Raw genomic sequence first — 12,974 nt, 5'->3', positions numbered from 1 at the left:
CGTTGACATTTACCGTATCACCGTTCATAGTATAAAATGCATTGGTTGCCAGGAAACGTAAAGTCAGAAGGAGCTGAAGGGTGACAGGTAATAAGCTGCCTCTTGTGTCGTGCTTGATTAATTCTCCCACGTCCTTACAGTTTCCTTTGAAAAGCGAAATCGTGTTTTAAATTGTGCCTCCCCGTACATTTCAAAAGGATTGCTCCGATCTCGTAGCAGGCGACGTACAGGAGGCTGTCTGACTAACATTTCTCTCCTGAACCGTCTCAACATACCGACAGAATTTACATGCTCCATAGCAAACAACCAACGACTGCGATTCGCTTCTATTTTGAGGTTAAGCAGTGCTCTCAGCAGTGTTTAAACATGGCGTCTTGAACATCGAATTTAGACAGTGTCTAAGTGATAAATAACGTCTCTGCAATGCGGCAGCCATACTAAGACACTGTTTAACCGTAGACATTGTCTAAACACCGTTTCTGCGGTCGGCCCATTATACCTTAGTGTCTGAACGTTTCATTACTAAGGTTACTATCATTGTGTGAAGTGCTGTTATGCCATATGTCAACATTATATTAACATTACCAGGTCCGTTCATTGGCTTAACATAATAATTTCGGGGGTACTTGATCTGAGTGACTCAGACGGTTAAGGCGGCCTTCTGATCCCAAGTTGGTAGATTCGATCCTGGCTCAGTCCTGTGGTATTTGAAGGTGCTTAAATACGTCAGTCTCGTGTCTGTAGATTTACTGGCACGTAAAGGAACAGCTGTAGGACTAAATTTCGGCATTTCGACGTTTCCGAAACCCGTAAAAATGTAGTTAGTGGACGTAAAGCCAATAGCATTATTATTTCGCGTGTACTTCCCATTCACTGGGTGGTGAATTTAAGAAATTGTCCACCACTTCAAAACTAAGGCAACAAGTTATGTTTCACAGTTCTCACGGGAGTGAATAAATCGAGGAATTTCGCACCTTATTTTATTTTGAAACATTCGGAATGATGTTAGAAATATCATTTTAACTGTTTTATCATGTATTTTCATCTATCCAGCGAAGTGAAATCTAAGAGAAAACGTTACTTGACGAATTGAAATGTCTAAATAATCAGCTTGTTTGTCTCTTTTCTAGTAGAATATATGTGATTCTAGTTGATTATATGTGGTGCGTACTTGTTGGTGAAGCGTTTTCATAAGTGTAAAAGTGATTTTCCCTACGATGTTACATTTATCATATTAAATTACCGCCGGTTATATAATATGTACAGTACGTGATATTTTCGTGTTAGCCAATACTAGCAATCCGGCTACTTCGGCCGCCATGTGTTTTTATATTACGGTCTGAGGATTGGAGTCGGTCTTGGCTACAGTAAGGCCTTATATTACGAAGGCAGTGACATGAATGATTCTCAAGAAATCCCCCAGATTGCGCAGATTGTCTCACCCGACAAAATATCTGGCACCTTCTAAACAAAAATTTTGTTCAGTGTCCTTATGCTTTTTATGTTTTATGTTTTTATAACATCTTACTGGAACATATTATCTCACTGGAACTGAAATGTTGGAACATGTTATTGGAAAATAACAGTTTAGCCCACTTCTATAACAGATAACACCGAAACTTCTTCTTCTATTTCTGGTCTGTTATTGGGCTTAGCGTTTGTTCACTGCCTGCTCGTTACGCAACCGATGGTTGCTTATATTGCCTGCTCATTCCATATTCAAACATGTACTACGACTTGCGAAGAATCCGCCACTAGATGTCAGCACTAAATGGCACTATATATCGCGGGAATACAAGTAGATAAGCACATAAGCGATTTGAAACTCTGACATAAAGTAGAAAAATGAAAGAGTTTTACTACTTATAAAGTAGTGCTCTAGAGACTTATATCTTCAGGACTTCTCGAAAAGGAGGCTTCGACGGACAAGAAAACCTGGAAACATGGCCTGTATCATACTTCCCTACGTTATTAAGGGAAGGTTCCATAGTTTTGGCCACCACAGTTTATGTCGCAAGTTCCTGGTGAGTATTGTCACTAACACACTTTAAATGACTCGAAGAATTCTTGCAGTACGGTAAAGCAAACTCAAAAAATTCATATAGCCCCATAATTAGACCTGTAAATAGCGGCTGGGGATATCGCAGGCGTATCCGAGTGACTGATAAAGTTCATCAATAGGGATGGATTAACTGAGGTGTAAACATTATTCAAGCACGTACTGCATTCAGTTTCTTTTGGATTACACGCACAAAATAACCACACACCCTAGTGCCTGCGAAGCTGTTACCCAAGTGGCACACGCTGATTCAGGGGGCTCATGAACATCTTCCAGTAAATCAGATACCATTGATTCTGTTTAGCCAAGTCTGGAAGAAGATATTGAGGCAGAAAATTGTGAATTGTGCTTGTGCATAACGCTAGCGCCATCGGTGGACATTAAAATACTGGATTTCAGAATTATCTTTACGGAATTCTGAGCAGCCCGTGAGTCAGTCTTGTCCCTGCTCCCTCTTCCATTCTTATAGCCCTAAACACGGCTTGAAATGGATGTCCTGAAAGGTCTGTGTTAGCACATCAAAAAATCATTCTGTAGAATATGAACTGTGCCACTCATATGTGGATTTTCTCCTGTTTTACGACCGGATGCTGTTTCTGACGCAAACCTATTTTGAGGCAAGTAGTTACTATTGCGTGTTTCTAAGGTGGTTGGTAGTCTGGTGTTTTGTCTGTATTTGAAGTGAAGAGTGTTAGGAGAGACAAAAACACCCAGTCCCCGAACCTGGAGAATTAATCATACGCGATTAAAATCTCCACCCCGGACGGGAATCGAACCCGGGGCCCTCTGAACCAAAGAACTCAATGTTGACCATACATCCAAGAAGTCGGACAGTGATAATAATTTAATGTGTTTCTTCGGCAAGTCTTTTTGTGGGGAAAGCTTTGGAACTTCTTGTATCTCTTGAACATATTGACAGAAACTGTTGCATGGTGTTGCATGAATAAAGCACACAAGACTTAGTGATCCGTCACCAAATTTTTGAACATGGGAGTATTTGTTCTATGCTTGACCGTCATAAGACGAATAACATAGAATCCATCCTTCAAAACTTGCTGAACCAGGAGGAAAAGTCATTTCCTTGCAATGCTTTCACCATAAAGTAGGCAGGCGGAATCGTAAATTTCTTCATCAATCCATGAATCACAAAGCACAGCAATTTGTTGGCGAGTTGAGGGTTTGTCCTCTTCTTTATTTTAGAGCAGCCGCTCTTTAACTGCCTTTTGTCCCGAGTAAGTGAGCAAACTTTCTTCAGATCATTCTGCTTGCAATTTTTCCTCCAAACATCATTGCTCCTGGATACCTACTGTATCTAATGTACTACGTGAAGGTGACGATATTAATTGTTATCTCTGTCCATATTCGTAATCTTTCAGAGAAGCAATCCACTGACAAGTACAATCCCGTATGATACATCATTTTCACTGGAGAGAAGTACAGTCCTACCCTATTTTCCGCTATTTCATTCTAACAGCACTGGAGCCATTTGGTGCTGACACATACCATGGGTATTTGTAAGCACACTGTTTAATTTAGTGCCATGTTAAAATGTTGCAATGAGCAGGCAGTATAAGCAGCCATCGGGTGCGTATCGAGCAGGCAGAGCATTTACTCTTTAATGAACACGCTGTATGAAGAAGAGTAGAGTGGCAAAAACGTCTCGAACAGCGCTCTGGGTGGTGCCAAGGCGAAATAACGAAGCCATACTTTAAGTGACATATATTATATTTTGTCCTTTTATGGCAATGATGTAGGTGTCTTTATATGCATGATATATAATACACCATTAGGTTATGGTATATTGCTTTTAATAGATAACATAGAATAAACTAACTACATAAATTATGCCATCTATGTTTTCGGTATACAACTGCAAAAACCAGAAAAAATAAGACAAAGGTTGTATAATATATGAAACAAGTTTCAATACGTCAGACTTGTGTCGGTAGACAAATACGCCCGCAAAGGGACCCCTGCGGGACAAAATTCCAGCACTTAAGCATCTCAAGAAAACTGTAAAATGTAGGTGGTAGGATGGAAACAAATTACATTTATTTATTTTATTCACAAAATTGTATACTCTTCGGGGCGTAGGCCTACAGAGATGTTTTGCCCATACTTGCACCATATGATATGAACCTGCGTGTAATTGGAATTGCGGAAGTGTATAAGATTGAATGTGAAGAAAGGAACGTTAAGGACGACACAAACACCCAGACCCCAGGCCAGGGATATTAATACTTTACAAATGAAAGCCCCTGACCCGGGCGGGAATCGAACCCGGGGCCACCGAGTGACAGGCGGACGCGTTGCTCCCTACAGCGCGGGGTCGAACGATTACATTATTTACTATTAAATCAATCAATCAATCAATCAATCAATCAATCAATCAATCAATCAATCAATCACTACTGAGCTGCATTTAGGGCAGTCGACCACGTTTGAGAACAGCCTGTCTGTTGTATCCCTAGCATTTTCTTAAATGATTGCAAGGAAACTGGAAATTTATCGAACATATCCCTTGGTAAGTTATTCCAATCCCTAAATTTCCTTCCTATAAACGAATATTTGCCTCAATTTTTTCTCTTGAATTCCAAATTTATCTTCATATTTTGATCTTTCCTATTATTAAAGACACCTCTCAAATTTATTCATCTACTAATGTCATTCCACGCCATCTCTCCACTGACAGCTCGGAACATACCACTTACACTGAATCAATAACAATAAATATCCACCATTTTGATACTTATATTTGCTTTAATCAAACTAATTAATCATTTATAGTACATGTTTCATTCCATTGGGAACATCTTCACCTATGTTACAATGCATGGTGAATTTACAAAGCGTATTTTATCTTCTTAAAAACATCTTAATAAGTACCTTGTTATTCTTAAAAACTATACGAATTAAAAAATTTTAAAATAATTAAAATCAGTGTGGAGGGTTGAATGGGGAGTTGAAATGGGAAGCGAAATGTATTTACTTTATTTTAACCTATTTTATAAATACATCTATTCACTTGAACAATTGTTAAAAATGTTGTGGTTCCCAGCACTTTTGTTCATTATGATGTGTGATTTTTTAGTTGTCTACTAATAAACAAATTTGAAATATAATTTTCGTTGTCGATGTTCTAATTATACAAAAACGTTCTCTTTAGCTGATCTTTTCTGAAGGTGAATGTTGTCGTTTGTTTTAGTTTTATTAAAGTGAGTCTCTTGAATTCTGTTAATTGCAGGATCCCTGAAGCCGATTGCTATATTATTATTATTATTATTATTATTATTATTATTATTATTATTATTATTATTAAAAGAACTTCCCCGAAAACTTGTTATTACGACAAACCTACTGTGTCCTTAGAAGAGTGTCATCTAATCTAAGCATAAAAATTTACCGTACTTATTAAGATGTTTTAAGAACATAAAATATGCTTTGTAACATGGGCCCACGCAGGATCTTTTCCACTGGGGGGCGCATTAACAATTTTCTAGATCAACTTTCCTGCTATAAAGAAGATACATTATTTCGTTTCGTTACCTACCTAGGTGATGATGATACGCAACCATCCCCAACCCTACCCATTTTCGTTGCAGTTGCTTCCTTAAATGCAGCCCTTTGCTGCTCTGAAACCGTTGGCTACTTTATGGCCGGAATGGTTGGATATTTAGCTTCAGTTCAGAGATTTTGACCACATTTTTTTTATTTACTCTTCTGTGATACATAATCAAAAGGTTGAGATCTTACAATGTCGTATTTCGAGAAATTAGAAATCAAGCAATTCTTAAAATGGTATTGTTAACCAAGTTAGCGGATTTTCTAAACAAATGGATATATTTTGAGATAACTCCAAGACACTATGTTAAATTAAAATGTAGAAATATCTCTAAAAATCAACGTGGCTAATTATCCGAATGGCACACACAATTGAATAATTTGTCATTTACTTAAAAATAATGTTCCCAAATGTTTATTTAAAAATCTAATTTTGTACTCACCGTTGTAGTGGATCATCACGTTTTTCCTCTTCTTCACAGCCAATCATGAATATCTCGCAGTGCTCTTGTTAATGTTAAAATAATTAAACACGTACTGCTAAACACACTGCTAAACACACACTTTGTAATGTTCATTTTACTTCCTCTCACACTTAGTTTCACGGGAGTGGTAAAAAGCACTGGCTACGCAAAATTTCTGTCTTCTTTAAATGAGAAGGAAAAAGTACGAATCAAAAAATCTGTACTGACTTAACAGCGTTAACAACGAGCTAGAAAGAGGACTATAGAGTGGCTAACACGTCTGCTACAGCGCTCTAGGCGGTGCCAAGGCAAAATAATGACGCCATATTATATCCGCCAGTGTTTTACGGTTTATTCTGGTTAAGGTCTGTTCTTATCGTGGTTTATTGCACTGAATATGATAAATTAACTGCATAAATTATGCCGCTTGTATGTGCAGCAATCAACTGCACGTTCCGTAGAGGCAGCTCAAAGAATATATCATATTTCAGGTAAGTTTTTTTTAGTAAAGAATGCAATTGTTGGTCATAAGCAGAGTCTGTTTCCCCGTTGTCAATGTTTTTAATCAGTCTATGCTTTTCTCTTGAAAGTTCACTATGAAAGATAAGGAACTCACGAAACAATGTGTAATAAAAATAAAACGTGATAAATGGTTTCCGACAAAGCACAGTTTCCTGTGTTCACGACATTTTGAAGAAAAATATATAGTGATTAATGATAGAAGACGCTTGTTGTTCAGAGCAATGGCAGAGTCACTAAAATACGGTAATAACGACAGTATAATTCAGTATACTTTAAAATTAAACGCTATATGTTAGTAAATAAATTATTCCATTAGCAAAAAATATTAATCATGTCTGTGTTTAACCTTTAATCATGTTCCGCGTTCCTCTGCATTGCCATCGCCTCCTTAGCGTGACGTCACCATGCTGTTTTTAGGTCGTATTATCTAGGAGGTGTTGGTCAAATGCCCCTGGCTGTGAAAAAGGCAGGGCCGCCATGATTGCGAGGTGCCAACTATTACGGATTGTCCGTAATTATTACGGATTTCACCCCACGATTACGGAGTTACGGTCAAAGGAGAAATTATTACGGAAAAGCTGACATTATCACGAAAAAATAATCTTCGACGGAAACAAAAGAAAAGGAAAAAATGTTCAGTCCTTTCGAGCCTTTCTCCTAAATCGTCTTTATTTCAATGCTTGTGAGTTAGCAACGATACTTACTCGATCATGACTTCCTTTTGCTACCCATAAGCGTTGTAAAATTAATTGTGAATGGAGGAGCTCAGGCGCTGCTCTTCTCCACTACAAATCCTTCAGTAATGTTTTATTTGCTGTGTTAATTGTACCTGACAGTTGACAGAAATATTGAGAGTGAGGCCTACATTAAGCACATCTGCACTGGTATCGCCTGTGGTTCAGAAAACGAAAATGTCATCACAGTCGGAAGGATGCTTCAAGAAAAACTACACTGAAAAGCAGCTGCTGCTTGAGAAACAAGCTAAAAGGAATGTTTTATCACAGAACCAACAGGTTACGTGCAAATGTTATTGTGTAATATGTTATACTTTTGGATAGATTGCTAGACGAAAGCGCAAAAGGGGTGTCATTATCAACAAGGAAGGAGCATGCTTTGGACTTGACTCGAAATTTTTCTCGGGGGCGGAGGGCGATTACTGATAATCCACTTCAAAGTTGGCACCTCTGAATTGATTTAAACAATGCACGTAATAATAATTATGTTGTGTGGCCTCCGAAGAGGCCTGATGCAGGTCTTTTAACTTGATGCCTGTTAGGCGATTCGCTTGTCTGCAAGAATGGGGCCTTACCTATGATGAATTTTAATGCTGGAGACGGCACACACATGCCCCTCCCCCGAATAATGGGAATTAACTGTTGAAGGTTAACACCCCGACCCGTCTGGAAATCAAACCCGGACCCTTAGGACCATGCTAACTATTTAGTCGTGGAGCTGGACAATGTACTTTATAAATATTTAAATCCATTGCCAGTCACAATTTTTACTGAATCTTCTTCATAATGCATTTCTGTGTCTAACCATAAATACAGCATAAATGTTACATTGGTAGGTAAACTGCAAATATCCTTAACATTTTTATGAGTGTATTATGATTTTTTTCTTTACGTAATAAGCAATTTTGTATTGTTACTGCCTTTCTAAAATATATTAGAGACTGTAGTGATATCCTAATGAAGAAAATAATGTACTTTTCATGTTTCTTGCACCTTGTGTCCTTGATTCATCATCACGCCCATTTGTTTTATGCCCTTAAAATACTGATGAGCCTGTGCGTGTGGGTAGGTTGTCAACTGTTTCACAGTGTCAGAATCAGGATTAAAGTTGATAACCTTCGTTCAGTAGATTCCAGTCATTTTACCACTGTTGTAATTCACATTTTACTTCGAAATGATTTCTCGGTCCTACTAACACCTGTCTTGGAATATTTTGTAATATGAATATCTGTATATGAAGCAAGCAATTATCTTCCTCTTTCTGAAAAGTACTATCTCTTGGACATTGACTGTGTCTGTGACATTCTCTATGTAAAACTAACAGTATCTTGTTGAAGTACTAGATAGGTGTACCAAATAAAACTGCATCTCTTTATTAATAATATTTATACATACATGCAGACAGATGTGTCAGTTGTAAGAACACAAGTTGACTGACTTACTTTCTCCTTAATACATTACATTTAAAAAGCATATTGATCAACACAGGAAATGTAAAAATTTCACAAGACTCTAAATCTCATGATTTTAAGATCATCAAGCTACAATTTCATTGAAAATCTTGCATGTTACTGGCTCAAGATTTGAATGGCAGCTGCAAAGGTGAGTGAAAAACTTAAGTCAAAACTGAACCAACAGGCACTGTTCAAAATGAGCAGCGTGTCCCTACAATAAACACAGCTGTAAAATATGAAATTAAGAATATTATGTTACAATTATGGCCATCAGTCTGATAACTTCTGCTTAAGTGGTTTGGAATTTGCAATTAACTAGGGTAAGTAGTAGGAAGGTTTCCTACTACTTACTGACTGTTTCAGTCATAATGTATTAGCAGATTATTATAACGACACCATGCTTTCACTGGGGATGAAATTGGAAACCATTCTAATCCATTACATGATGCTATGTGGTCTCTGGAGAGGCCAGAAGCAGGAATGACTTTTTAGCTTATGCTCATGGGCGACTTGAGCATCTGCGTATGACGAAGGTAGGGAGAGGATGAAACCCGGTGTTGAAACTTATCTAATTCCTATCAAGGGGTCTGTGCAAGCCTGACATCCCCATCCAACAGATGAGTCACCATTAGCAGAATCATAGTCCGACTCGTTGGCTGAATGGTCAGCGTACTGGTCTTCGGTTCAGAGGGTCCCGGGTTCGATTCCCGGCCGGGCCGGGGATTTTAACCTTCTTTAGTTAATTCCAATGGCCCTGGGGCTGGTTGTTTGTGCTGTCCCCAACATCCCTGCAACTCACACACTACACATAACACTATCCTCCACCACAATAACACGCAGTTACCTACACATGGCGGATGCCGCCCACCCTCATCGGAGGTCTGTCTTACAAGGGCTGCACTTGGCTAGAAATAGCCACACGAAATTATTATAGCAGAATCATATGCACTCACTCCACATAGAAACTGCACTAAATGCAAATTAATGATGATTGATTGAAATTAAAGTCTCCACAGCTAGCACACCAGTAGTTGGATTAGTTCATCATGATCTGTATTGCATTGAAATAAATGTACCGAAAAGAACTATAGATGAAGGAATTTTTGTTCATGGCTCAAAATGGTTTTACATTGATTTAACATGGTATATGTGATGGTACCTCGGACGTATTTACAGTATGTACTATAGACCGATATCTGAGATACACTGAGAATCTAACCCCAGATCAGGTTTCATATTTGTCCGATAGGCATTTGTCTTGTCCATCAGTTAACATCATCGCTTGTAAGGTTGGTGGTATATAGACAGTATGGGTAAGCACAGCAAGAATGCCCATTTCTGCTACTGACCATATTCAAATTGTGACACGGATGTGAAAGTGTGTGTCGCTAGTGTTTGAGTGAGTGAGAGGGATTTCTCCAAAATTTTAAAAAGTTTCATGAAGAAAAACTGTTGCTGGTCGACAAAATGAAACAACTCGCTGGAAGAATCGGTATTTGTTGCGTTCGGCACGCCAAATGCCCATGCTACTGCTACCTTATTCCATCAGGATCTTCAGAGATGCACTGGAGTGCCGGTGTTAGATCACCCAGGTGACAGCTTCCCTATCAATAGTATACCTAGCCATTTGTCCAATGTTTTCAAAGAACTTGGAAATTTATTGAACATTTCCCTCTTGCCGAGTCCTAATGTGCCGCACATCTCACAACTTTGAATGTATGAGCAACAGAAGGTTGCCTTTGTAATAAACCACCTTAATCATGACCAGGCAATTTATAATGTTTTAAAAGATAGGCCTATGTCCGTTTAAGAGATTTAAATATAAAACCATTTTTCTGGAGAACTTTAAAATGAACATGAAACGGCAGTTTTACTTGCGAAGAAGAAAGTACATTCCATATTTTGTAAAATAAAAAATAAAAATACGTTTACGAGTCGGTTATTGACAGGCACAACGAGGTATAAAGAGGTGTCCTCTTTCTAAATCGTTGGACTGGGCTAATGTACATTTAATACCGGTAATAGGTTTATTGCGGGGCGCGCGGCTGTGAGCTTGTACCCGGGCGATCGTGGGTTCGAATCCCACTGTTGGCAGCTCTGAAGATGGTTTTCCATGTTCACACCAGGAAAATGCTGGGGCTGTAACTTAATTAAGGCCACGGCCGCTTCCTTCCAACTCCTGGGTCTTTCCTGTCCCATCGCCGCCATAAGACCTATCTGTGTCGGTGCGACGTAAAGCCACTAGCAAAAAAATGTTTATTGCAGCTAATGTACATTTAGAGTGTATGTATTTCTTACTTTCAGTGGTTTCTGTTCTATTTTCATTCTCCATATGCTGTAAAGCCTTTCCTATCCCATCGTCGGCATAAGACCTATCTGTGTCGGTGCGACGTAAAGCCACTAGCAAAAAAAATGTTTTATTGCAGCTAATGTACATTTATAGTGTATGTATTTCGTACCTTCAGTGGTTTCTGTTCTATTATTTTCATTATCCATGTGTTGTAATGCTTAATGACAGTGTAGGCCTAATCTGCTTCCTTTTGTAATTATGGAACCGTACTGAAGTTCATTGATTTCTCTTCTTTGTTTAAAACGTCATTATGTATGCATTTGCAGAATATATTATGCTCCTTTGAGTACTTTCGCAATGAAGAAAATGTGACGATTATTTTTCGTGCACTTTGTGTTCCCAATCACCAAAGAGTTGTAGCTCGATCGCCACGCTCACTTGTTTTGATCGCTAATAGCATGGCGGACACGGCGTTCAAGAAGATTCAAATATGGCGGTCGAATAGCCACTCTACAGTTTTCTTTCTAGCTCGTTGAGCGTTACGAATATGAAGGCTTAGTTTAGTAATACGATTACCAACATACACATTCATCCAATAAAAACATAGGCCCTATCTATCACTTGACAAATATTATCCATTATTTTTATATAAATGGACATAAACCACACTTAAAATTGATTAGTAATTGAAATTACTTTTTTATATAATATGTCCTTAAATATCAGAATCGGGTAAGAGAAGTTGCATTCTTCTAGAAACTTCTCTAGAAAATCGTGCAAGAACGTTTTTAATAAACTTCTTTTTGTCCTCTGCCACTCTTTCATGGTGCAAAGACAGCATTGGTTTGCCACACGTCATACCACAACTCTGCGTCCCCCATTAACCTGTTTATTTTGTAGATATTAGAAACAATTTTCATGGAATGAAAAAAAAATTCCTTTCTTAATGTCTTCATAACACAAGGATGGAGAGAATACAGCATCAGCATGGTCTTGTTTTGTTCTCCAAAACGCGATTCTAGACACTGTATCAGTGAGTCCATGTAGGGAATGTAGACTGAAATTCTGTAAAGGTCCTCAGCCCTAGATTCATTGTGGTTCGCCCTGTGACGCTGCTTGGCAGAGAGGCGAGGGAGCGTTATTTCAAATCCACTATTAGAAGCTGTGTCCTCAGCATCTACCATTATTCTTTGAAAGTGGGTAATTGCGTCTGATCATTGGTTTTTAAAAAGGTCCAGTAGTAACAAGATATGTTCTCTAACTTTGAAGACCTCGAGTCCTTCCGCTTGAAGGGGTTTTGTTATAGGTTCTAAATGACACTGTATTTTGCCTTTACGTGCATTGCAACAGTAAAGGCCGAGTTCACTGAACAGTGAAGGTTATGTGCACGTTGTAGAGTCTTGGAATTGAAACTTCGCCAGTTAGAAACGTTTTCGAGAGGCTTCATGATACTGGAAATGTTTTCTGAAAAGAAGCTAATGCTTTTGTACTTTGAGGACCATCTTGTTTCATAGAAAAGAGGTAGGTAAGTTGCAGATCTGACTTTTTCGGAGTGGACTTTCACGAAATGTGAATTATTTCCTTGATGGTAACTGCCGAATTATTAACAACAGAGAGTTAATTTAGGTCGTTTATTACCAGGTTAAGTTTATGAGTAGCACAGTGGCAGAAAATAGCCTTTTGATACCTATCTTGTATTAATTTTGCGACTCCGCCTTCACTTCCTGCCATATTAGCAAAACCGTCGTGTCCTTGACCACATAGTTTGGTTAAATCCAGACCAGAGCTTGTTAAAAATTTCAAAATTTGAAAAGTCGGCACTCTTCTGAGGAGGAATAGTTATTACCAAGATGATTTTCGGATAAAATGGAGACAACTTACGAAACAATA

Source organism: Anabrus simplex, chromosome 1, assembly GCF_040414725.1.
Source record: "Anabrus simplex isolate iqAnaSimp1 chromosome 1, ASM4041472v1, whole genome shotgun sequence".
NCBI lineage: Eukaryota > Metazoa > Arthropoda > Insecta > Orthoptera > Tettigoniidae > Anabrus > Anabrus simplex.
This window is presented reverse-complemented; position numbering follows the sequence as displayed.